Source organism: Chaetodon trifascialis, chromosome 22 (genome assembly GCF_039877785.1).
Source record: "Chaetodon trifascialis isolate fChaTrf1 chromosome 22, fChaTrf1.hap1, whole genome shotgun sequence".
Taxonomy (NCBI): Eukaryota; Metazoa; Chordata; class Actinopteri; order Chaetodontiformes; family Chaetodontidae; genus Chaetodon; species Chaetodon trifascialis.
Window position 1 is genome coordinate 16,326,083 of NC_092077.1, and position 27,746 is coordinate 16,353,828.

Consider the following 27,746-nt stretch of genomic DNA (forward strand, 5'->3'; position numbering starts at 1 on the left):
CAATTATCCCACTTATCTAAATAACAAAAAAACATTTCAGGCAAATGAACACGTCGCTCATCTAAAGCTTTCACACAATAAGAGGTTGTGGGGTTTATTCTTGAGTGTCACCATTAATGACATATTCATGTATGCTACACCCCTAGCAGAGGTTTTGATGCTTTGTCCACCAAGCCACTAATGCCATCACTTCACTTAATTACCCTCAATTAAGACACTATAAAAGAATTGCAAAGAATTGCTAATGAACTCATTTGGAGACGTGGAAACATTCAAAAGGAGATCCTGGATTGAGGGCAATTAACCCCAGGCATTAGATAAGCCTCTTCACTCCCTTATCCCTTCTCTTTATATGGAGAGAAAATGTGAGCTCACAGCAAAAATCCACTCGAAAATACCAGACAGCTCAATCAATATTTGCAGATTAATATCTGCTCTGTTGACCATGAATAGGGGCACAACCTTGCGGATTAGGCATTCTCATGCTTTCACATGTTTCTACGTGAGATTGATGGGGGATGTCAACCGGAAACTGTGTCCATTTATAAAAAAAAATCTGCCTTGTTTTCTTCTTCGCATCTTCCATTAGGTACACGTGACATGACTCGGTTTGACTCAGCGAGTGGCCTCAGTCGAAGGGCTGTGCGTGGCTACACGTTTAAGCTAAACTGTTCAATATCAAACAAAACCAGAGGAGGCAAAGCTAAAGTGATCAAAGCTGCATTTGTCGATTTTAAACCACTCGAAGGCAGAAAAACTAAATGACGACCCAAAAAACGCTCAAACATATGCTCGCCTGGAAAACTTTGTTGTGGCTAACGTGTTAGCAGCCGTCGCTTGACACATCCAACAAACATTGATCAACATTAACATTAATTTTGCAAGTCAATACTCAACCTGCACCAAATATCTTGCTCTTTAGCTGCTTAGGTGCCAGATGTTTTACTTTCTTCACAAGCTACATGCTAATTTCATCACCCGGTGCTTGGCTGGCAGTTCACTTTGGGCTTATCAGATCTTTTTTTTTTGCTGGAATAACTGCCTGCTGTGGCCGTAAAATGAAATTTGTGGACGAGAAAACAGAAAGAAAACTATTAGCTGAAAGAAGCTAAAAAAGCTGTAGAGTCAGATGATGATTCTTGGTGGGTACGAGTGACACCTTTCACGTTATTTAGAGTCATTTCTTGCAGAAACGTCTGTTTGAAGGAAAGCTAAAGTTGGCAAAAAGGGGTTTGGGGAAAAAAAGGAAGCTCAGTAAGATGTAAAGCGTCACCACAGAGAACAGAACATGAGACAGATTAATGCAGAGGCAAACATGTCAGTTTCTCCATTCAGGGTGTGTCCGTCGGAGAGCTGGATAATGCTGAAGCTGTGGATTTGCCATGCTAATGCTACTGCCAAACACAAAGACTAATAGCTGAACAAAACATCGAGAGCAGCAGCAGGTCGCCAGACGAGTGAAACGTACTTCAAAGCGCTGATGCGCGCAGAACAGTGCCTTCACTCGTTACTGTGCCAAACTGTAAACAGGAGAACAAGGAAAATCAGCATGCAGGCAGGAATGACCGAGCAGCAGCGTCAAATCTTTTGAAAACAACACTCATGACAGGAAAGAGGAAGACATTATCATTCCTTACTGATTTGTGAGAGCAGCTCATTAGCCTGCATATGAAATTATTGTCTGTTTTGCCTGTTCCCTTGCAGGTAAATCGCCTTTTCCCCGTCCTCTTTATTGATTTGTGCATATTGTATTTCTTCTGCCGCCTCCTTTCTCTTCTGTGTCTGTCTTTTGTTCTGGTGGGCCCCCAGAGGATTGTGGGACCGGCTTGTCAGCAACTTGCCAAACCTGATTAAGATAAACTGGTCCTGCCTGAGATCATTTACTGTACCTGATATCACAACACATTCCAGATTTTGGGTCACGGACTCGCTGCTGGAATGGTTCGCTGATTCTGTCTCTTTGTGATAGAATAATGAAGAGATATATGTTACGCAGCTCCCTGCGACGCCAAATTGTTGTTTGAGGTTAAGTGTGAAGGCAGCTGTGGTGAACAGTACTTAATCAACGAGCAGGATGTTCTGAGACGTTGCTCGTGATCATTTGGGAATATCAGAAGCCTGTAACATAAAGAGGGATTTATGGTTAGTGAGGTAACTCCATGGCTCGGGTTTAACTTCTCCACATATTTTCAATTTTGACCTGCACCAGCCTTCAATCTCTCAAATTTTCCAGGACCATCCTCACCTTCTTGTTTCTTATATTTTATTAAGTGATTAAAGGATGAACCTTAATACATCTGCTCCTCCCCAGCTCGGAGAACTCCAGACTTTACGGTGGAGCGTTGCTTTACGACGCCGAGAGGATTATTTGACCCGTCTGTTTAATAATGTGGCTCATCAGCTTCTCTCAACAGCAAGTTAAAGTCTCTCGACAGCTGTTCACATTGATTGACACGCCAATGATCAATAAGCACTCTGTAAACTCAAACAGGTCCCCCTGACTGCAGAGAGCACTTGATAGTCCACAAACTTACGGTAGAAAGAGACACCACTTAGCCGCTAACACGAGCTGAATCAATGGATGCACTTAAGGTCTGCAAACCTGTTGTATGTTTACCTTTTTCAATAAATTGAGCTTTTTATTATAAATTGCAAACATTATTCACACAGTAAACCTGCAAAAAAGCGACAAATAAAGACATTTTGAGAAAAGAATTGCATGTTTTTTGTAAACCTGCCCTCTGAATTAAAGCGACGTTCAACAAGCAAACAAAAAGTCACAAGTGTCTGACATTAATTTTAGATATTAAAGCATTAAATAAAGTATTGAAGACAAGAGGGTAACCACAACTTCTACTGTTTTTAAGCTCTGTGTTTAATATGTCGTTCTGATGCATTTAAGGCGTCATGTTAAATACTTTAAATTGCCTCTTGCTTTTCCTCGCCATGGTGCACAGAAAACAGTCAAGTACGTATGCAGAGACTCTGGATCATACATGAAGAGATGAACTTACTCATCTACAGCGACAGATGAGCTTTTTCACCCTGAAATGAGACCAGAAACTAAATACACTCAAGAGCGCATCTGCTGCAGGTCGCAGCAGAACCAGTCTTGACAGCTTTTTGAAGCCATGAAAAAATACATTAACACTCAATTTTATATAATGCACTTTGATGTATTTGCCATTTACAGGATGGTGCATGAGATGACTCTTTGTTCAGCATCTCTCTCTTACTTTGGTCAAAGTGAATCCATTAAAAATCTGGGATCTTCCTCAACTAATTGCGACGCACTCAAGCCAGCCTTTGAGGCTCGTCTGTTTATCAGCATCACACAGGTGCACATGCAGCACATGATCCGCCCGTGGCCATTTAGGTGCCTGTTTACGGTGAAAAGACACGCACTCATACGAGCAACGAGCAGCATGTGTGCACACTGTGAGTCACGTGTTGCGAATAGGAACAACTGTAGCATGTGGTGGGTGTTTTCACTGTCACCCAACGTGTTTGTTGGCTCTGGCCGTCAGATGGGATTCAGCAATGAGAACAGACAATCCTCATTGTAGCACTAATGACACATCGCCCTACCTGGAGCATTTACACGGGTCATTAGTGGGTTCTCTCAAAGTTAAAATATGTAAAACTGTGTCTGACATTAGCTTCTGTAGCTTTAGATTTATTTTCTTCAGCAAATCTTCCCGCTTTGTATGCAACCTCGACGCATTTCAGCATACCAATTTATACTCCTCAGCTGCTACATGAGCCACACTGTTAAATAATTCAAGTACATTATGTATGTGTTTCCCAAACCACTGCCACTTGATACATTTTAATTGACAGCTAAGGTTCAGGATGGCACCGTTCAAACTGTGCCTAATGGCTTTTTTTTCCCAATTTGAAGACTAAAGTCTTTACAGTGATGGGATGAAATCTGGAGTGATGGCGTTGTGAGAGTGAGGAGAGGCGGAGGAGGAAGCTGCAGCAGCTGATTTTTTTTTTTTCTTCTTTCTTTAAGAGAGCATATTCATTAAAAAAAGCTGGTGTTACCTGTCCATCAGCGATGAGAGGACCTGGAGGAAGAGGGCTGATGGGGTCTGAAAGCAGCTTTAACTTCCTGTGGGCAGACAGCTGACCTGTGAAGAGGCACACACACACACACACACACACACACACACACACACACACACACACACACACACACACACACACACACACACACACACACTCACACACCTACACACTCACACAGAGAGAGAGAGAGCAGGTCTTCTGAGATAATTTCCCCAGTAGATGTCAGTAAAACATTCCCCTTCCTCTGTTTATTTTTCTGAACAATCTTGGCTCTGCATGCGGGTTTTAAAAAAGCAAATAGTAAATAATGTCAAATCACAGTAAGCTTTTAATACCAGCAGCCCTGTTCCCAAATGCAACGCTGCAATAAATCAGACAGGAATCCTCCTTTCAAACAGGATTTAAATCAATTCTCAATAAGTGCCAGTCAGTTATGATGAAAGGAGTCATTCGGCTTCAGCAGCTGTCTGCAGAGAGAGGAGGGAGAGCAGCCCGGGCCGCGCAATGTACACAACCTGACGAAGAGCAGGGCCGCTCGGCCATCAGACAGTCACCAGGCGCCCTGCGGCACCGAGTTCATGTGCAGCGCAACAAGGGGACAAAGCGAGCAGATGCAAGCTCTTCTGTCTACTTTTAACTGTTCCCATTTGGAGTCAGATTCTAGAAATGCATCCGACTGAGTAGAATAGTTCAGTCTTACTCAAAGATGTTCAGAAACTGATGAGTCTCCCTCCCGCTGGCGGGTTCCCCCTCTGACGAACTGGAAATGTTACGATTTAAGGTTTTGGTTTGGCGCGTTTGCAGCGCCAGGAGATGGTGTTGCAGAGTTTTGTCCCCTTCAAATAATAACACACATCCCATCTTTCAGAAGTGAAATCTGCAAACTCTGTAAGTATGCGCTCTCCTCGGTGCTGAAAGTCTGCGTAAAGCTGCGGTAATTTCTGCCATTTCTTTTTTTCTGAATGGAAGCTGTACCACCAGCCCGACTTTCCCAAATCCGTAGGCATAATCTTGTTCTGCTACCAACAAGTAAAAGAAACTGAATCTGGTCGCATTCAAGTTGCCTCCAAATACATTTAATAAATGTGAAAGAGTATCAGTGGCGAGTCCTACAAGGCTAAATGAGCTGATTTCCTTTGGAAATTGGTGGCATACGTCTGAGCTGCTGGCGTGAGCTTTAATTGGTGTATTGACGAATAATGCAATTTAAAGCTTTGGGCGATTTTTGTGTTTTTAAATCACGTGCTGCTGCACTTGTGGTAAACGCTCAGCCTGCTTTCCCCGAATCTAAAAGGCAAATAACGACTGTCATTATTGTCAAAGAAATGCCAGCCTACTTCTTCCAGCTCTCCCTCCCTCCCTCTACGCACACACACATACACACACACACACACACAAACACACGCCTCCCCCCCGCGTCCCACCTCTCCACTTTCCCCCGTGCAGCCGAGGCGCTTTTCGTCTCCAAAGCCTGTCTCCAGAAGCATGTCCTCAGACATGCAGCCGCGGTGCGATGAAGCGGACCAAAAGACGCCACCAGCATGACCGCGTAAAAGCAGGTAAGCTGGCATCTGAATAATCTTTGCACTGTACGAACTGGTTTTCTTTTCTGATAAAAACCAAAGGAATCGAGCAGGTTTACCTGACTCTCAGACCAGGAGGTACACCGCTCGTTCCTAGTGAGCGAGCGGGCGGCAGCTTTCCTTTCGCGGTCTTGCTCAAGGACACCCCGACAGCGGGGAATTGAACCTTTTCAGATACGGGACTGTCTCCTTTGTATCCGCCGCGTTGCTGCACACACGTCAACACCTGTGATCACGATCCATCAGCGCGTAAAAGACGCCGAAATGTGGAATCTCAGCCATTAGTGGTATTCTCAATGATTTTTCCTCAAAATTTCAGAGATTGTAAAGTTGCTTTTGTCAGCCAGAGTGACAAAGGTGTCTTACATTAGTATTTAACTCAACAGAGCGATGTAAAACATTCGAGGCCATGTAATCGGTTGAAAAATCGGGAATTAAATAGGCCTGCCAATATCTGCTGCTGGGGAAGCTTTGCATGAGGACACCGAAATGTTTGGCGCTTGATCCACAGCTGGCTGTGCCGTATGGCGCGTCGTGGACGGAGAGCAGAACTTTATTTGTGCTTTATTTCGTGCATCCACACCTGAAGCTGCTTCAGTATCGCATCGCGCTGTTGCATGGTTCAGTGGCATCAGTCTTATTTTTCAGCCAGACTCATCCAACCCTCCCAGCAGCTACAGCACATTGCGCGCTGTTCCATCAAATATCCGGTGCCGTTAACCCCCATTTTTCACGATTTTTTTTGCCACAGTTTTTCTTTAGTCGATTTTACTCACTATATTTTCATTGTTTATCCAAAGAAATACCAAACGGTTCTCCAGTAATGTGCGCTCATGGCACTCTAACGCGCTTTGGATAAACGCGTCCTTGTCGTTTCCTTCTTGTCTTCACGCAACAACTGGTTCCTCCACTATTGTCCCCCCTTTGATAATTCATACATGCTAAAAACCCTGATGTCTAATCATCGACACACGGCACAGATGCAGATCTGCGTGAGTGTCTTTGCCCAGGAGCAGCCTGCTCTCTTGTCTCCTCCATTCGATCAACCGTTTTTGATTTCAGCGAGTTTGACCACAACAGAGCGATGAAAACGATATTTTTTTCTGCTGCCATGTGATTCAAATGTCTTTATACCAACAAATAGCAAAGTGGTGCGATTATATATGCGCTGAGATCTGCAAACCTGCTTAAAGAACGAGAGGCGAGCACGCGTCGCAGCCACAGCCTACGTGCGTAAAAGCGCAACGCGAGAAACCGAACAGACTTGAGACGGCAGGTTTGTGTGACTCTGGCTCTCACAGTTGAGCTGCTTCACGCTCAGAGTGGATCTCCAAAATCATGCTTTGAATGACGTGCGGTGAGCTTGGACTCAGGACGCGGTATCCAAAAGGTAAAGCTGTGATTACTCACGCTGCGTTTCTGTTTTTTCCACCACTCGAATTTAGGCGGCACATGCTGGTTTTTTCGGAATCGGGATGACAGTTCGAGTAACAACAGCTTAGTCGCGTCAGTGTGAATGAAAAGGGGGAACCAAAAAAAAACGTGGATGGATAAACCAGAGCAGTGGGACGAGGTCTGCTTGTGATGGATGGAGGTAGGTTGTAGTTCTGGAGCATCTGACTTCACTCTGGCAGTAACGAGCGAGCGAAGTCTGCGTTAGAGGAGCTGGGAAAACTGAAAAATGAGAATTCCCTGCGAAGGAAAATGTGTTTACTCGTTATTTCGAGTCTCTGCTTCTGAACAAGGAGGGAAAAAACGATTCCTCGGCTATCGATTCGCTGCAACAGACAATTTGTGGTCTGTACGAGTCCCTCGTCACTGTGAATTCGAGGACTTAATAAAAAGACAGAGTACGTTTAGTTTGTGATTATTGTTACTGAATGTATTATTTAATCAGGTGCCATTATATTGACAGCAGGGTCCTTGATAACAGTGCAGATGCAGCTCACCTGTAGCACCAAGCTGCGCAGAGATTTGCTGCTCATTTGTCGCTTTGCTGTGCAGTGCGTGAGTGAGTGCTGTGGCTTGACCTTGATTAAGTCTCTGCTGGTGATTGGTTTTGTTTGAAGAGATGGCAGCTGAACAAAAAGTAGCAGTGTCGCCTTCAGTGTCTTGATTGCTTGTTCCTGGGCGTGCAGGACAATGCTGGTTTTGTTCTTGCCCATTCAGGCAGATCTCCAGTTCGGAATGTGATCTGGTGCCAGAAGGAGGAGTGATTTGCGTTCTGCCACAGTCTGGAATCCATTAGAAAGTTTCCATCACTTCCGCCATGCACTGTTTTTGAACTGCACTGGAACAGGTGATATTTCTATGTGCAGAATGCACTGAAAAATAATTTGGGCGCTTTTTCTGAAGATTTTTTGGTGGATACTTGATCACGACTGGGTGCCATCTGTTCCAACACTTGAACCAAAGGCATTAAAGAAACAGTTGTGACAACTTACTGTACTATGCTGACATAGAAAAGTTAGTCCAGTCAGTACAGCCACTAAAAACCCTTCAGGTTTCAGAATTCACATGGTGCAATCAGAGCCTCTGAAAGCACAGCCAGAAAGATGAGCCATTTGTTTGGATTTGATTAAATCCTTCACATGACTGAGAGCAAAATAATTTGACATTTTGTTCTTATTGCATTATAATCCTATTGTTTATTGTAGAAAATGTGATTATCATGAGCAGCTGGTGAAACAGTCCATTCTCCTTTAGTAATGCTGTTGTAACTACTTAAAGCTGTTTGCACATCTTCTCCAGCGTTCTCAGTATTATCATATAGTTTTAAACATCCTCAGTTTTCTTTGAATGATTTCAAGGACTGAGGCACATTTGAGTGCAAACTGTTTCCGTCCGCTGAAAACATCTTAAACAAGCTTGTAAAATTGGGCATTCTGCTGGTCTTACAATGTGTTTCGTCACTGCAGAAGTTGGCAGAAGTTCCTCAGACTTGTTGCGCCCCATTTCCACTTATCACCCAGTCTGACACCCTGATGCTGATGGATGAGGTTTGGATGCACCGTGACTGCACAGTTATTTGACGGGTTTTTCAATTTCTGCCAGCCCTCCGAGGTTTACCAAGGTCAGACGTGTGGCTTTTTTTGTTTTTTTTCTTCAACGTTCTTCCCAAAATCTATTGATGTTACATTAGAGATGCAGATATTATAGATTGTGCATATGTTTTACTTGAAGTGTCAGCAAATGATGGTGTGCATTGATTCCTACATCATGCTTGGCCAGCGATTCTGCATTCATGCCTGTTGGCATGTTGGTTAATGCAGAAGGGAGGAAAGTGACGCATGTAAGGAGCATATTCATCAAACTCTGTGATAGAATTTCCAGGATTTAAGAAGCAACTGTAAAAAAAATGGTGCTTGTTGTCTCTGGAACATATATGTGTTGGCTGTTTTCTTTCACAGTGACACATGAAAATATACCTCTGTCTCACTCACATGGAGGACAGAGAGAGGAGGAGAGACTGAAGGAGGAGGCTCATGCCAACGCTTCTACCTACCATGAATGCACATTGCACACATATTCTCAAATCTGTGTTTTTGGCAGCGGTGGAGACAGTGTTAGAGGCGAGGTTGCTTTTGTAAAAAGTTAAATTTAGCCGGTGGGGTGCCTCATTCCATGGACATAAGCTTCTCGGTTGTAGAGCGGCTGCACAGTGCACATTAGTGAATCTGTGTAGCTGGCGCCCACAGAAAGGAATGTCTAATTATCACGCTTTCAACCGCAGTAGGCTCCTCTATTTGCACTGAGCTCCTGCTCTAATCGCTTTCTTTTTCTGCCATTACACACTTATTTATTTTATTTTTACGCAATTAAAATGTTATTTTTGCTCCGTGCGGATGAGGAGGTCCACGCAGCGTCGGCCGGGTGTCGAAGGAAGCCCTCATTGAGCAGAAACAGAAGACTGGCTTCAGCTAACGCGTGGAAATTTTATGGAAGAGATGAAAAGAGATTCTGTGAAGGGGTTTTACATAACAGCGAACAAGCAGCGTACCAGTGTGTGTGTGGATGAAGGTTGTGTCAGTGAAAAGACTGACAGGATGAGGATGAATTTGACTCATACGTATGTCTAAATATGGCTTCATGAGCTTAAATATCCGTGTAGTAAGCTGTGTTCACATTCATGCAGATTCCCACACGCTGATGCTGTATCTCCAGCCAGGGACAAATGGCTAGTGTACCCTTTAACTGTGCTTCTTATCAGATGCTGAGTGATTGCAGAGCTGTACAATATGAAGTGCCACTAAACCACCGCACGAAGTGGCATTGATTGGAAAGGATGGGAGGAGGGAGATTCCTCCTTAAGGTCATTATCTAGCAGACAGAGAGAGTTAGACGAAACAAACCGGCGTAATTGCATTTGTAACAAAAGACTCGGAATCAATGGACTAAGCACTACTTACAGCATTGTGTCAGCATATTTCATCAACATACAAATGGATTCAGTGACCCTGTAATTGCTCATAAAGTCTCTTCTATGAAATCAGCTCAGCAGCTCCCTGAAGTGTGCAGCCTGCGTGGACCCACAATTTTTGTGTGACTCAGAATACATCTGACAACCCGAATGCTGATCCACACAGCACACGCTGCAAGACTTTGACGTGTATCAGACATGAGAGCGATGTGTTTGCAGACATTACGGCAGCGTGGAGCTATGATCTACTGTCAGTCTGCAGATCAAAATAAAATAAAAAAAACCTCAGGTAATATGCGAGTGAGGAAAACATGTTTTATTTTCAGCCCTAGTGAAGATGGTGGAAGCGGTGTGATGATACTGTCACTCATGGTTCAGGGTGCCTGATTACTTTAAACCTGCATTAATGGGTTTTTTTGGCCACTTGGGGGCAGCAGAAACAACACTGCTGCTGCTGTGACGTTAACAAGCAGTTGCTTGCACACACAGAACACATGGAGCGACATTATCATTCATTTGGAGTTTAATCCGCCAACTCCTGAGGACGCATATCTGTTATTTGATCAACAAACTGTCCACTTTGCTCACGAGCTAGTCGCTAACTTTAGCCTTGTTTGTGATAAGCTGGACCGACGCAGACCTGTGCACTTTGCTGAGTGCATTGCATGATGGTTAGTGATTTTGTCCGCCTTGCTCTGGATGCGTCTCGCTGGGCAAAGACGTGCGCAGTTGCGACACCTAGGCGGCGTATTAGCTCCTCACGCACTGCAGAAGCGAAATGTTTGATGGAAACGTCTCACAGATTTGTGAAATCAAGCAGTGACAAATGCATTTTATGAGTACGTTTCTTTGTGCATCCTCCATAAATGCAAACTGGTCAAAACCACTGACCGACACTGTTTGGATACCTAATAATTAGATATGCCTTTTACGTGCAGTATTCGACCTCCTGTATTGATTTATTTTAGAATGAACAGACACTTGAGTCACATTCATTTGTAGTGCAGCGTTATTTCCAGCAACTCTCATGCACCCTTGAGGTTAAACCAAATCATTACAATCAATCATTACAAATGGTCTGGGAATTGTAATTGCTGTTTGTACTACAATTGCTGGATATAATTATGTATACGTCCATGCTGTAGACATCATATAGCCTATAATAAAGTGCCGGCTGAAGAACTCCGTCCCACACCCATAGGAACAATCGCCTCCATCTAACAACACAGCAGGTCAGTGCTTAGATCATGCAGACACACAGAGGAAGATAATTAGCATAAATAATCGTTCAGCAGTGTGGGGTGTTCTGTCGTTGTTGCCATCTCTGCTGCTGCTGTATATTATCTCTACCCTTGGCTTTATTCTCATGCTTTCATTATTCACTGTATATCTGCGCTTCTATCTTTGCTTTCGATGTCTTGATTCATGTAGCTTTAGATGTTAGGAGAAAAGAGATCAAAACAGTGAAGATGTGGGCTGCAAAACCAAAACAGTGAGCTAAAAGATGCTAAATTGCCGTGTAGCACTGAGGGGAGCTGCAGAGTCAAGTGGTTACTATTTGTGGGTTCATCAGTTCGAGGCACACCATCCATGTTTGATCAATTTTTAATGTGAAAAACACTGATGGTAGCAGCTTTAAAGGGGAATAAAAACAACGAATGCACGTTTTGATCCATACTTCATACATTTTACAACATTCAAGTAGCCGAACCTCTTAAATGTACATCTTCTACAGGCAGATGGTTACATACGTGTAAACTGGAGAATAAAAATGTCTGGAGAGTCTTCGGGCCGAGTTCGGACTTTCTGAGGACATTCTTATCCAAACACCCCAGTCGGCCGTAAACCTTTGTTTAAACGTCTACACGCAAACTGTTTAGGTTTCTGGAGTAGGGCAGGGACAGTGTTTTAAAGGCGATCGTTGAGACTTCTGTTAACAGATGACAGTTAATTGTACTCCGTATGCAAACAAACAGCATCTTCTGAAAGGTGTTAAACTTAGTTGATACTGCACATCATTTTAGCTCTGTGATGCATTATTGTGTTGTGATGTTGAGCCCAGATATGCTGTATTACTTCACTTCTCGTGTATGTTTCAACAGGAACGACGCATAGTAATTAGAAATTGTTTGCATAATGAATACACCGGAGATCTGAATAAAATCAGGAAATAACTCTTTAGGTGGGCAAAGTGCGCCTGCTTTTAACTAAAGCAGGTCACCATGGTGATGCTCAACTGCAATCAGAAACAGGAAGATTAAGATTTGTTTATTTGATAAACGCAGTGAAAAGCAAAGAACATTGGCATTTAACCCAGGCTTTCAAAACACCGTAAAAAGCCGCTTCCTCTCCTTTGCCGTCCAGAAGGACACTTTGTTTTTAAACAGCCTGGCTGCAAATTGGCCTCGCTAATGCTAACTCTCACCCTCGCGTTGTTTGTCTCCGTTTCACGCCGGCGTGATGGAACCATACATTCCAGCCATTGTGAAACTCTGAACAATAGTTCGGTCGCGACGGCGGCAGCAGCAGTTGTAGCGCTACCCTCAAAATCTCTGGAGATCCCTCTGAATGTGCTCTGCCTCCAAAAGCCTCAGGTGTTCCTCAGTCTTGCCGCTCATCCAGCAATAATGTCGAGCGGCCTTTCCCTGCTCTTAATTACTCTAAGCCTCAGCACCAGATAATTCCAGCCGGCTACTTCAAGCTCTGGCTCTGCCATTATCGTTGGCTCCATAAAACATTCAGTGTGCCCGTCTGCTCTCATTGGACCTTGGCAGGGAGGGGTAATTGCAATTGCCAGCAGGCCTAATTCCTCTATGATGGGAGATTGTAAGACATGAGACCAAAACAAAAAAGTAGATCGAGCTCCTCCTCTGACCTGTGCGTAGTGGGGGCGCGTACACAGAAAAGCTAACATTTCACACAGAGTTTGGTGATGTGGAAAGAAAGGGAGCACGAATGACATTTTGGGGTGATTACTTTTCCTCTCTAATTGTTCTGCTGCAACTTTAGCAGCAGGGGGAAACAGCTCAGGCTGGTGACACAAGTTCTTGTAAACGGCGCCAGCATGACAGGGCGCCTTAATATCTCACTGTGCTGCTGCAGATGCTGCTGGTGTGGGCGTTTTTGAAGTAGCCCTGTGTGACTTTTTCTTCTCGTGCGCCAGGAGCACTAACAAGCAATTAGCCAACAGGAGGAGCAATTGGTATTTCAGCGGACAAAATCCAAGCTTACAAAGTCTAAGACTGCTCTTTTTTTTGTTTTTGACACGAGGCTTTGCTTGTTCCGGGAAGCAAGAGCCACAGCAGATATCAAAATGGCTTAAAATAGTTTAGACAGACAAACAAGGCCGAGGGGAACGTCTGACCATTTTTAAAAAGGAGGCAGAAAATGGACATGCATGCACAACCTTGAATATCCACTTGAGTGTTCTGCAGATTTAGCACAGATTACGCTACAGTATGGTTGATGCATTAGAAGTAGCAAAGCGTTAATCCGTCCACTTTTCAGTGCACATCAAGCTGCTGGCAGCTGACTTTTATTTGAAGAGGCAATAAAAGTCCAACTGTACTCCTGGAGGTATTGCTGTCCTAATTACAGGCCTGCCTGAAGCTGATGAACAGGAATAATGGCCAAATGGAGGCACCATGTACTTGACATCAATAATGAATCACTGCCTCCTTGTGACTGTGATTCTGTTGTTCTGCCTGGACACAGTTTATTGGTCTGTTCTACTGGTCTCTACACTACTTTGGTCCAGACTGAAATATCTCAACAAATACTTAATTGGTTGACATGAAATTTTCTCCAGACATTCATGGAGCCCAGACGATGGTTCCTAATGACCTTTATGATCCCTTGACTTCTCCTCTAGCGCCACCATGAGGTTGACATTCACAGTTTTTAATGACTTCGCGACTGTTCGGTGGTTTTCCACAAAATGATTAGCAAGTCTTAGCATGCTAACAAGGTAAACAAAGATGGTGAACGTGGTAAACATTATATTTGCTAAACAACTGCATGTTAGCATTGAAATTATGGTCAAGCTACCGTGCTAGCATTAGCATTTAGCTCAAAGGACCTGAGTACAGCCTGTGCATGGCTTCATGGAGCAGCTAGCATGACTGTAGACTCTAAACAAGACTGTTAGCCACTATGAGCAGCTACTTTTTCAGCTTGTAGTATGACAACTTCAAACTGAACCATATTCAGGATCCCATTATTCAGCATTAACGCCTGTCTTACTTAAAGCCTGAAGATATAATGGTTGCAGCAAAAAAAAAAAAGCAATTTCAGAAGCACATGGCAGGTTTTCTTAAGTTTGGATTTGGCTTAAGGGCTGCGCATGATGATCATCGACTCCCACAAACCAAAAACAAAGTACGAATGTGCATTTTGAATAACATTCATCCATCAGTTTACAGACGCTCGTACAAGAAGATAAATCTGAGCTTTATTGCTTTCTGTAATTACAGCTCTAATGATTATTCTCTGCTAGCCAGACGTGTCCCTGGGCTTTCCTAAGAATCTGAAAAATTTGCTCCCCCATGACCACCACGAGTCCACTCACCTGAAACTGCCAGTTAAAATGGAACAGCCGAATCACCCTCAGCTCATTTCACAATGAAAGCTATCTCTCCATGGGGCCAGTGGCAGCACATTCAGTTCCTTTCCATTCCAATAAAAGGAAGGCTATTTAAAACCACAAGAACTCTGACTTTCCTCTCTGCCAGAGTTTTGATCGCGATCATTAATTTAAGGAAACATTTTCTGAAACGGCTTAAGGGTTCAGACATTTCATCTACGCACGGGTGACAAGAGAAAAATGTGTCCAGGTAGTCTACAAACTGCGTCACATAATTACCATCTTCACTTCTCCGGCCAGAGAAGGAATTAGAGCTGCCTCCGAGACAGACGACTCGACGCGAGGCTGAACACTGTGTACACACTCGACAGATAAACGCAGGCTCTGACCCTGGATATTGTGGATCAGATCAAAAGGTAAACATTTTTCCTCTGCACACTGGAGAGACACTACAGCACTAGCAGAGGCGGCGAGGTGGTGGGAGAGTGGCTGCTGTATAACCCATTCTGAGCCACTACTATTAAGTCCAGTGACAATCATCGTATGTTATTGGATTGCGGTTTGCTCTCAGGTTATTTCTGCGCTTTTGCAAGTGACGACCTGTTTATTGCCTCAGGTATAAGTGAGTTCTGTGTTTTTTTCAATGCTCCGAGGGACTGTAAACCGTGGTTTTATTTTATGCGGTCAGCCGGTTGAATTTATTGACTCTGTCTACATTGTCTTTTAAAAGTAAACGTGAGACGAAACCCAGATATTGCTAGTAAATACCACTGTCTGGTTTGATGGCATTTGGGGGAACAAACTTCAGGGGAAATCGCTGGAGTATGCAGACGTACAGTATCACTCTAAGTTGCACAGGAAATAGGGTCATGAGATACTTTCACAGGATAAACATGACAGGGTTATTTAAGAGACAACACATAGCCTGAGATTACATGTACACTTGATAAGTGCACCATGACAGACTCTGAGACCTGTCTCGCTTCCTCCCTTCGGGCTTCAGTGTGGGAAGCCGGTGGACTTTATCCAAAGCTTTGTACAGATTCATGGTCCGGTCTGACATTCACCACAAAGATCCCTGAAGGTCTGTGTAACCTGTTCCAGGTGAATGATTTGACATTTGAAAGAAATGCCAGCAAGAACTGACGTGGGCATTTCCAGGTTATCTTCTTGGCATGCATGAGTGTTGTGGAACTCGCAGGGCTTCTTCTTCTACTTCTTTGCATTCTGCAGCAGATTCTGCAGTGGACACACGGTCGACTTCTGCGCATTTCCCAAACAGTATTTCGAACCTCTCCGGCCTCCCGTTGAGCCTGCTCGCCGTGTCAGCGCGAGGACCCATCTGAAATGCTGTTATTTGACTTGACAGGAACAGGACTGCCGACAGAGTCCAGAGACTCCACTGTGTCAGTGGAACACAAACAGACTGTGGGATAGATTCACTGTGTGAGGCGCTGGCTGCACCTATGTTCACACTCTCTGATGGCCCTTTTTGACAGCCCTCTCACAAACAAAGCAGACATAGCAGAGAACAGACATGTCTGATCATGTGAATAAACTTAAAGGCACAGTGAAAGAACTTTTCCAAGAGCACAAAAGCAGTATATTTGATGCTTGACCTCATCAGCTTCATTGATTTTTGTAAACATCTGCTTATTCTGAATTTGATGCAGCAACACATGTCACGAGTTGTGACAGGAGCAGCAAAAGACTGGGAAAGATGTGGAATGCTCCAAAAACTGTTTGGAACACTCCACAGGTGAACAGGCTCATTGGTAACAGGTGATAGTATCATGATTGGGTAAGACAGGGGCATCCTGGAGGCTCAGGCGTTCACAAGCGAGGATGGAGCGAGGTTTGTGAACATGGTTGTATGAAGGATATGAATACGTGGACTCAGGAACACTTCGTAAAACTGCTGTTGGCGCCGTCATCGTGGAATCTCAGCATCTTGATTGAATGACTCAGGAGAAATCAGGACTGTCGTGGTCCCCTTCAGCTTCAAATCCCTGTGATTCTCCAGAGACCGAGCGCGAGCTAAGTCGTGTCCATTTACGAGCCATTAAACCAAATCTCTGAGCAATCTGATCAAATCCCTCTTGAAATCAAAGCCCAGGCAGACGTCGCTTTACAAAAACAAAAGGTGCTCGAACTGCCATTAAAACACACTGTTCAACTGGGCAGCCTGACAGCTCAAGCCATTGCTATGCAGGTACATCTCCACAGCTGTCTGTACTTTGTCTGTCAGTCAGGAGACGAGCACAAGAGACAAGGTCATCCCACTTCTCTCGGATTTTACACAGTTTTCCAGTCCAATCAATACGGCCCTACATAGCTAAATCAGAGAGGTCTCATTCCCCAGTCGCCTGATAATTGGAAGCTGTTAGCATGGAGGACAGGACAGGAGTATCAATTGACTCCTCACTTTTTGTGGAGTGAGACTGATGCTGACTCACTTTGTGCTGAAAGCTAAAGCTCGAGTGTTGGATTTTGTGAGGGAAAACAGCACTTCCTCATTCTCCACTTTGGTTAGTCACAGATTTTAATATCCTTGAATTTTTAGCAGGGAAATCATCAGTCTTAAGCCTTCGGTGCCTCTAGAGTTGGCAACCTACTTTGCCAAGATGCATGATTTAAAAACACTTTACTCTTAAAGGAGGAGCAGCGAACAATTCATTTCACATCAGGCCAAATACATTAGTAGTCCAACGTCTTTGGGCATCGTACACCTTAGCATTCAGCAGCATTGAGACAAACTCTCAGGCTGTCTACTTGTAAAACATTGTAGACACCCTCAAGTTAAAAAGTCTAAGGAAAAGTGGCTCGTGCATGTGAACTGAGAAATGTCTGAGTTGTTGTTTTGCTGTGAGATCTAAATGGAAAGCGGGTCTTGATCACTTTAACTAGGCACCTGTAGCATCTGGCACTGCCTTTGACTTTTCGTCACACTCTGCAGGCCTGATTCGATCAGAAATGTTCCCCCTTTGCAGACGACTCTTCAAACCGTGAGCCTCGGTGATCAGAGCTACTTTGAAGATTCTTTTTTCTTTTGGTAATTTCTCTGGAAGACAACCTTTCACTCCTCAAAGTAATAATAACTGAACTTTTTAGGTCGTGAGTCAACACAGCCTCCAGCAATCAGTTGCCGGGGATCTTATTTTGTATTTAAATAGCCATTTATTGCCAATCTCTCGAATCCTAATGAGACTCTTACTGTAATTAGTGCTTTATTAGAGGAAGGTATGCTAGAAAGGTCAACCAGTTTGCTTCATACACACACAGTGACAACAATCAATGTGAGGAAAATACAAAGTGTGTTTGCTACAGCTGCCTAATTGGAGTGATTAAGGTGAAGTCCACTTTCTATTTGATCCAGGTAATTTCCAATAAGGGACAAGTTAAGGTCAAATAAAAGCAGAAATGTCAGAATTTTTAACATTTGGTTGGGATTACAGTCTGTTATCAGAAAGACTAAAATATGGGCTTTTTCAGTGGCTCAACACTAATGCATATAACCCTCTCTTTCCCTCTCCCTCTTCATGTTTCCTGTCATTTCCCGTCGGTAGCTTTTGCATTAAACAGCAGAAGTGCCATAAATTAAAGAAACATCATGAAAGACTACAATGTGACTTTGACACTTTGTTCCAGTGCGGCGCTTTAACACTTAAAGCTCCTCATGAGCTCTGCTTTGCATCTCAATTGAGTGAAACAAGAAAGTTCTTTGTCTTTGGATGGATTTTCTTATTAGAAAACACTTTTTTTGTAGATAAAGGAACACAAACCTCGTATCGGTGCGATCCTATCTTTAAATTACACTTCTGTCAGAGTGTGATTGCGTGTTCGGCGTAATTATGGCCACGTCGAACGACCTCTGAGCAGAAGACGCCGAGCCTGAATCATCTCGTCCTTGGGGTAACTTCACCTTCTCTATGGTACTACAAGACTGGCAAAGGAGAGCATTCACCTGATGAGAAGACCCCACGTATGGACACAGCCAGCACAGTACAGCCCATGATGGTCGTACTTGTTAATTGCTCTGGGTCATTAGGTGTCCAGGTCCACCTCCAGGTCTAGTTTCATATGTTTCTGCTTCTCAGATCGAGACATTCGCTCCCTGCAGAGAGGCGCCATCATACAAGTTAAATGACGATAATGATTCCTGCAGCCCAACAGATTCATTACGGCGACCATCTTGTCAGGTATCACATTCCTGGAATTAATCCAAAGGGAACTAAATCCTCGTTCCTCCTCTCGGAGATAATTGCAAATCACAGTGTCACTTTTCACGGTGCTGCAACAGTCCCTTGAGTGCAGCTCGTCCAATTATCTGTTGGCTGGTGATTTATTTGGTCACTTCTTTCCTCCTTCCTTCCCCATGCTAGCATCCTTCATTCACACTCCCTCATTCCCTCTCCCCACTTCATCATTGTGCTTATCCTATATCCTCGCTCCTCATCTTTCCATCTTTCCCCCTCTTCGCCCTGTGTTTGGTCTCTCTCTCTCCAGAGCGGTAATGGTCTGGTTCGCCATGCCGGGGCTCAATAATGAAGCTGCTGCCCTAGAAAAGCCATGTTAATGTTGACTCTGGGATCAGATTCTGCTCCGAGACGTGCAGCAGTGACAAATGAATGTGCAAGCCTGAGCCAGCCGTGCCCAATAAATGGCACATATAGATCCGTGGCTCTGACTGGGAACTGGGAGCGGAGATGCTTTGCAGACAGATTATGGATATGAGAAAATAGAATTTCAAATTCGCCCATCAGGGGATGTTCAGATGAGCTGTTAACATGTGCTCGTGGTAAATATCTAACCGGTTTAAACGTTTTGGGGCATGTCCAAGTGCAGTAGTACAGTGTGTTAATAAACAGGAAAGTAGAACTGTGGCTCCCCAACGTATTGGTTCATCCATCTGGTTGTCAACAGCATTGACAAGCTGTCTGGCTGCTCGCGCTCTGCCACGCTGACCTCCCTTAACCTCCTCGGTCCGATCTGACAGCCAGAGATGTGCTCTGTTCATGGAGAGGTGTGTGCATCTGTCTGTCTGCCACTGTGCTTAGCTGCATTTACATCTGAGGACCGCTGTGCCAGTGACCCCGGCTGACGTACATAGGCAAGGCGAGAGGAGTTTCCTCAGTCCGCCGTCCCCACGTATCTCCTGTCAGTCTCTGTCTGTCCAGAGCCTGTAGAGCAGCCATGCATGCCTCCGCTCCATCACAAAGATGGTCTCTGTCTGCTGTGCCCACTCACACTCCCATAGCTTGATGTGTAATCTATTTAAGTGCTGCAAACTATATGTCTGTTTGAAATATTTCTCTAGAGGCAAACCCAAATGTCTGGAAAACAATTCAAAATACAATTCAAAATACTGTCATCTCTCCAGTAAATTTCCGATTTGGGAATGTCCAAAGTTCATTTCCCATCCGAAAAACCGAATGCATTAATTTGCATTTGCTTTCTAGGATGCCCCTTTCATACCCAATCATGATATCATCACCTGTTACTATCACCTGTACTGTTTCCATTTGATTACATGTCAGAAAGGATTAGCAAGTTGTCACAGTCTGTACTGTGGATTTCTGAGAGGACATATGATAGATCTATAAAGATCTAGTATTAGTTTCCTTTGGGCTCAGTGGGTCAACGCCTGAGGCCCTGTATCACCCGGAGTTTGAGAACTTTTGCGTTAGAAGGAGGGAAAACAACCACTAGCCAAAAAACTCTCCAGGAGCCATTTCGTAAAAGCAATTTGTGAGAACTGCTAACATGCAGATTGTAAACGGTGGCCATTTCTGATCGCTCCTCACAAACTGCAGATGAATTTGTGTGTCCGACTGGGCTCTCGCACACTCGTGCTCAAAATGTTTGTTTTTTCATCCATGAAAATGTCAGAATGAGCAAGAGGAAATTATCTCATGTTGGAAATTTGGAGAAATGCATCCCAGATTAGTTGACACCATCTGGATTTCTCAATTGACTATACAGTTGGAGTATTTCGGAGGCAGCATCTAGCAGCCATTAATAACACTTTATCTGAAGGCTCCTCTGCAGTTGCTTCAATATTCAGCTATAGGGGTTTCTGCCTGGAGCTTTTTGCCTCTCTCAATGCTTTACTATCTGCCAAAGATGATAAAAGGCCGTGCTGTGTGTCGTTTACTAGCTTCTGGTTTGGGGGTTTTCTGCGCATTGAAGTTTAAAACCTTGAAATATTTCTGCCAGACAAACAACGGCCTTAAAAAGTGCTTCACTCCAGCTTCATGTGATTATCACAGCAGAGGAGGCTGCTGTAATTGATGTAATTCTTTGCATCTTTTATTCTGTGACAAAACGGCAAAACAGCTGATGAAAATTAGGTTAAACATCTGGAGCCTGTTTCACAAAAGAGCCCGTGTCCTTTGATACGTGCGCTCATGCTACACTTGGATGCGAGTGCATTTGCCTTGACACAGTATTACCAGATTCGTGCCCATCAAACGTGAGAAATTGCCAAGCTCGCTCAGCGCTGCGTTCAGCGGCTCCACAGAATGACACCAGGCATCCATCTTGGAAAAAGGAGGAGCTGATTTTCTCCGCTTTTTACGACACCAGTGTGGTTTTTGTTTGCAGCAGTTGCAGGGCAATGGCTCATGAAACTCAGAAATGAGGTGCAGCGCGTTCCCCGGCACTCACAGCTGGGAAAGCTGCATCCGTCATGCAAAGATCATCCCCACCCGCTCTCTTTGAAGTGATGGCTTGGATGTGTTGAGGCAACATGGCTTCATCCACACAACTTCGTCCACAGAGAGACACCAGTATGCTTCTGCTGTGGAGACGGCATATTGAAAAATGCATCAAACTCCCTGTGCATGAGGGATGTGAAATGTTATGAGACCAGGTGTAACGCGGCCAAGTCAATCAATTCCCAATTAAGCCCCGTCATCCATAATTCTTTTTAGCATGTAAGTGGCTTTTTAATCTTTTCATACAGGAGGTGTGCTTAACCCATGCACCCTCTGGAAAAAATGTCAATGAGTGCGTGAGGTATTAATTAAAAGACGCAACGTACCTGATGAATAAAGTTCTCCCTGTGAAAAATGTAGTTAATTTGTTTTAATTTAATTAAAGCGTTCAAATCAGGAGTTCAACCGACGTCCAACCCACTCATTTACAGTTCAGAAACTCCAGAGATTTATCGTGTCCTCTCGCTTGGCCACATGAATAATTTATCACTCAATTTCTCAAATAATACTCAACTCTTACTGGTATCACCCTCTGCTGTGTGGAGAGGGAGGGTCGTAAAACCAAAATGCTCTTCATAAATAATTTTATGTTGTCTTTATGGTCTCTGAATTGTTTGGCTTTGATTGTTTGGACTGGAGACTGCAGAGAGAGAGACAGTGAAGCATTACTCAACTCTAGGGAGATAAGGAGGCCTGGTTTTCCAAGTAAAGGCTGTCAGTTTGCTCAGGACAGAGAATGTGATTGAGCATGTCTGGTGGCTGCTTACACCACAGTCTTGCCACCTCACTCATGCGGCGATTGATTAAGCTGTCCCAACTGGATTTTCATTGGCCCAGTGCCCATCCTGGGGCAAAAATACACCTGCCTAGCCTGTCAGCTACTAAAGTTATGACATCATGAGGCCCCTCATAAGGCACCTCTATTGTTTTGAAATGAAGGCACATCAATTTCATGGGCTCCACTGCCCAGCGGATGATTTGTGAGTGCTATTATCCCTTGAAATCGCTCCGGAAAATGGCTGCAGTGTGAAGACAGGAATTGGTGTAGGGGAGTTCGGGGATGGGGGGGGGTGGTTGGTTGCATGGAAATAGTTGCATATGCATCCAGTAAGAGCAAGAACAAGGTCAGCGTGTGGAGAAAAACAAAAATGTCATGTTTCCATGAAGAAAATGAGTTTATTAATATAATTTTAGAGTTGCTTTTGGAAATGTCAAATCTCACCATAAACAACACTTAACAGACGGCGAAGAAGAAGAGGAAGAAGAGGAAATAGAAAGAGTGAGAGCAAGAACGGGGGGGAGTGACCAATAACCTAGTTACAAAATCAGCATGCAAGCACTTCATCTTTTTTTTTCTCGCAGCAGCAATGAGAACAGGACTGACTGCCACCCAGCTGACAGCCGAAGTTTTCATTTCCAAGCTTGACTAATTCATTATAAAGCCATTTGAGTGCCAGAACCCCGCGTTTGTTATAACCCGAATCTGAGAAATATAAACTGCTGACTGTCTGAAACTTCAAACTTGACCATAGTGGAGGCAAATGCAGAATCCATCTATTAGGAATTCACTTCACTACCCCCTTAGCACGAGCGGTTCAATTTGTCTGAAGCTTCCACCTACTTAGCAACGAAATAAGCAGATTGCTGATAAGAAATGCTCATTAATCTGGTCCGTGCAGCAACTGGACAAACGCGCCTTGTGGCTTTTCAAGAGTTCGCTCTCCTTTTTTAAGAACTCGAAGTCGTGCGAGAACAAAAACGTGGACGTGTTTGGAGGCAAGCAACGCGGTGTGCTTTCACCAGACCGGCCGCCTGAACACAATACGTGGTCAGATGTTAAAGTTATCAGCGGAGTGCAGAAGTGGAGGAGCCTCGTCACCGCTCTGCTTTCCACACCTGCACCGAAGGATTTCAATTCTCTGGCAAAACCCTCTATGACAGCACAGAGCCATTCTGCTGGGCCGAGATAAAACATAACACTAAAAAAAAAAAAAGTTAAATAATCAATTCCAATGAAAAACGCCTGGGTATTAATCTAGAGCAGACTGCAGATGGTACCTCCCACAGGATTGCAACATGATTTGCAGAGGGATTTGGGAGATGATTTGCACCCTGTGAAAAAGTTATATGCCAGTATTTTCTAAAGTGCAAACATTTTATCATGTTTGAATGAATATGTGCAGCCTCGAGGCTTTGTTCATAATTATAAAGTAAAATTGTGAGGAAATTGGAGAAATTATTCTTTTATTTCAGCTACCATCACTGTGCTGTTGCCATGTGTGGTCATCATCCTGCTTCAGCATCACGATTAAAGAAAGACTCTAGAGGGGAAGGAAAGGTGACATCAGATGGTTTGGATTTTTAGGCGATCACTAAATTCAGATTAGGCGATAAGAGTCATTCTCGACTGACCGGGAGACATGATGACATGATGTTGGAATGACATGTTGGTTTCATTTCCTTACACAACATGCTCATTAACAATAGCAATTCTGCCCTAAAAAGCAAAAGAAGTAGCACAAATGATGTAAAATCTGAGCTGAGGCTGTGGTATGACTATTTGACATTTGCTTTATCGTATCAAAAGTCTAAAAGTTTTGACAACGAGGCAGCTAAAGCAGGAGAGCTACATCCTGTCAAAGCTAGCTTGTGAAATAGCCATAGCTAGCCTTAGCAAAAGCTAAATGTACTTTCCCAGCTGTTATTTGTGCTTGAAAAATATACAATTTTGATGAGCTGACATCCTGGCAATTCAGTTTATTACCTGATATGAGCACATGTGGTTAAATCCAATCAAGATGGCGGGAAAAGAAACAGCTAAACTCATGCTAAAGCTAATTGGCTTCATAGTGCCATCTTAGCTTTTGACTCAAGAGGAATTCATGTAATCTTGGGTGGTTAAACTACTGACAAAGCTCATATTTAAAAGTATTAAATGGTAGATTTTTCTCATTGATTTAACTGTAAATACTAACAGAATAACAGACACGGAGATGCATTTAATCCCTGTGAAATAAATACTTCAGCTTCTTTCACTGCTTCTGTAGTTACTGCTGTTTGCCTTGACAGGGCAGATTAATGTCAACTGTAATTTTCAGTCCCGGCACCCTTTATCTGTCAGGTCGGGCCATTATTTGGCTCACATTGTGCAGCCTGAATTTGACAAAACGTGGATTTTCCTTTATTCCCAGCACTTTCGGTGGACATGAAGCTGTTCTTACTGTACACTTGTAAACACCAAGTGTTTTACCCCATGGGAGGACGCAGTAAACTGTGGACAAGAAACTAGACAACATGTGGTCTGTGATGGCTCCCCGTGCTTCGTTTCATTTGAATGAGCAAAATAACAGATATTATCGTTTACACCAGCCTAATGGTACATGCAAATTTTGAAAATACAAGATTATTTCCAGTACTAACACTGACACAATACACTGCCATCTGATGAGGGATTTATAAGCTTGATTTGAAAAGCTGCTGAAATCCTGTCAAGTTCCTGCTTCCTCAAAAATGTTACTCCTAATCCTCCAATAGGATTATAGTGATCAAGAGTAGTGTAAATGTACCTTTCAGCAGTCCTGAAGCCCATGCAATGTCCCACAGAGTGAAAGCCAGTATGTGCGAGAAGGACGTCAACTTTGCAAAAGAAATGACGCTGAAAGACGTTTGAGAGGGAGAGAGAGCAAATAATTTCCACTAATGTCTGCTTAACCTGAATTTCTGTGAATGTTCTTTTCAGAAATATTCGCTGCTGTTTGACTTCTTGAAAAAGGAATAAATAATTCATGTCTGCAAAACACCATCCATTGTGAATTTAATTACAATCCAAGCAGAGAGTGTTGTGCTACTTCAGCTCTATCCTTTACATTCCTGTGAGAGGGAGCCAGTGAAGTCTCTAACAAAGCTGCCGTGTGATTCTGTCAATCCCACCTCTTGACTTGAACTTTCGGCGCAGTCCCAGACATGATTAAAAGCCCCGGTGGCATTGTATGAAAGCTCCAGTCCATTGCCATCAAGATTACTGTTAAATCAAAGCTCGGTGGAATTTCATCTAATCTCCTTGTGAGGGATTCTTTGGAGCATCTCATTGACCATAATGTGCAAAGCTAACCTTTATACTGTATGATCCGATGATTGTTTACTCCAGTCTCATCCTCTCTCTGAAGCCTAGCCCTGAACTTTTAGCCCAGATCTTTTTCATCTTTGCATTATGTTCTGAGCTCAGCAAAGAAATGGATTTTCAATGAGGAGATCAGTGTAAAGGCACACTTTAAAAATGCGTTCGTTTTAAGAGCTAATAGAATTAATTTCTATAAATATGGAAGTGGTGCTTTTGTCAAAGGGGTCATACAGCTTATCATTTATGCTTGGCAATAAGTTAAAGAGACAGATGTCTGAAGTTTGAACATTTTAAATCTTTTTTCCATTAATTTTTAATTTCCAATCATTTTTCCGTCTGCAGACTTTGATTTCATCTCGCACGTTAAGGTATAACAAACAAAGTCACGTTATATTTGTTCTTCCTTTTCTGAATGAACAATTTGTTCAACTCAGAAAACGGAGCAACATTTAGAGAAGAAAAACAAAACGTGATGCTGTTGGCAGCAACATCAGAGAGGCTCTTCAGTGATTCCCTTGTCGGGGTAAAAGTCTGGTTTGCAGCCTGGTGAAAAAGATCAGCAGCTCCACCTGCAGTGAAGCCTGAAACTCATTAAAATATCATTATGTCCTGACGATATCTGGACAGAGATCATGCTGTGCCATTCAGTGAAATTAATAAACACGGCAGAGATGAACTGTACAATTGAATTCATGAGAACATTGCATTCAGTGGAAGATGTATTTGCACCCCTTACTAAAAGTAAATGCTGATGTGTATACATAGCGATAAAGTGCATCTTATCTGTCTCGACTTTGAGTCATCATGACAACAGGTGTAGTTTCTGAGGAAAGCTGAGTTTGTCCATTCTGTGTTATAATGTCCCAGAATGTGACATCACTGGCTGATTTATTGGTCCAGCCGAATGATCACTCCGGCCCCAGTAGAGCAGAAGCACAGAGTAGAAAAAACACAAGGTTAAATGCTTCAAAATTATACTTAAGTGCAGTAGTTGAGTAAATGCACTACAGATTACAGCATGACTGGCACAGATGACTTGTCACTGAATCAAGATCGACATTGTGATGATAAAATCCTTTGTGCACTCGCTGCCAAAAAGCATCCTTTGGTGGTTCCCCTAATTAATGCAGTTAGCTCTGAGTGGTGCTGTGCTGGGATGCACTGCAGAGAGAGAGAGAGGGCTGGAGGAAGGCGGGCGGCCGTGCAAACAGCTAAGTAAACTCTCCGGTCTAATAACTGGATCCTTTTTGCCCTGAGGTTAAACAGATCCACTAATCACTCTCTTTGTTTGGCCTGGGTTTTGCATTCATCTAGGCAGCACCTGGAGCAACGGACGTCTGTGCATTAGCGGTTCGGCTGTTTCCGCGTACCTTAAGCTTAAACAGCTACAGGTGCAGAAACATCCGCCCACTGACAATATGAGCGATGTCTGCATTAGTCAACGCACAGATTTAATACATGCTGGCAGTTGTCCACGTATATTTAGTGACTTGTTATTTGGATTTGTTGATCGATCAGAGCAGTCAGTTAAATGGAAAACGTTTACCAGGCGACCGTGCGCATAGATCCATCATGAACATTAGAAGCATATTTCCCAGATATTCTGAGGAGATGCAGTCAGTGGAAGATTGATGAATTGGCTCGTAAGTAGGCTGACAGCCAGCATTTCAGACAGTTACATAATCAAGGCTTTTTATCCAGACACATGCCCCCCTGCTGGGATGCTGGATGAGAGTAGATAATGAAGAGCCGGTGTAGATGTCCACTGAGATCTATGACCAGGTTCAGACATGGAGAAGCAACTCCTCCCTCCTCCCCGTAATAATGCTGATGTTGCAATAAAGCAGCAGCCCACACTTGAAGGAGGGCCCTGGCAGCTGCAGTCCAGGGACACCGAGTACTAGGAAATTGCATTACAGACGTTCCCTTTGGAGTATTTAAAAATGGAAACACTGGAAGGCTTGTTTTATTGCTTTTGCTTTCGATGAGGTCTCTCCAAAGCGCTTCCGACAGTTCATAGCAGTGTGAACATGTTTTTGTAATAAGATGGTTAAAACAGCACTCTTAGGGGGATCTCGGCCAGATGCAGAAGTCATCAGACATAAAACAACAGGGGTATTCTGAGGTGAAGTTGTGATAAGTTCAAATGTGATTTGGACGGTTTCATCTCTGTGGATATCAAATCAAGCGCAGTGAGCACCTTGTCTCATTTTCCATAACCCCCATGTCACATCTTTCTTCTCTCTACACTTCT

At 43.6% G+C, this 27,746-nt stretch overlaps 1 protein-coding gene across 3 annotated transcripts in view; it reads left to right on the top strand.

The window, feature by feature from the left end:
* Positions 1-5,517: 5,517 nt before the first annotated feature.
* The window catches only part of chrm2a (cholinergic receptor, muscarinic 2a), a 71,153-nt gene continuing 48,924 nt past the window's right edge, over positions 5,518-27,746 (top strand). Inside the window, exon 1 of one of the 3 annotated variants that reach the window (XM_070991741.1) lies at positions 5,518-5,630. The gene's annotated coding sequence lies outside the window, so the exon portion shown is untranslated. Of the gene's footprint in view, positions 5,631-6,902; positions 7,249-27,746 lie in introns of those variants that run through there. The other 2 variants (XM_070991742.1, XM_070991743.1) reach the window with 2 other exon arrangements.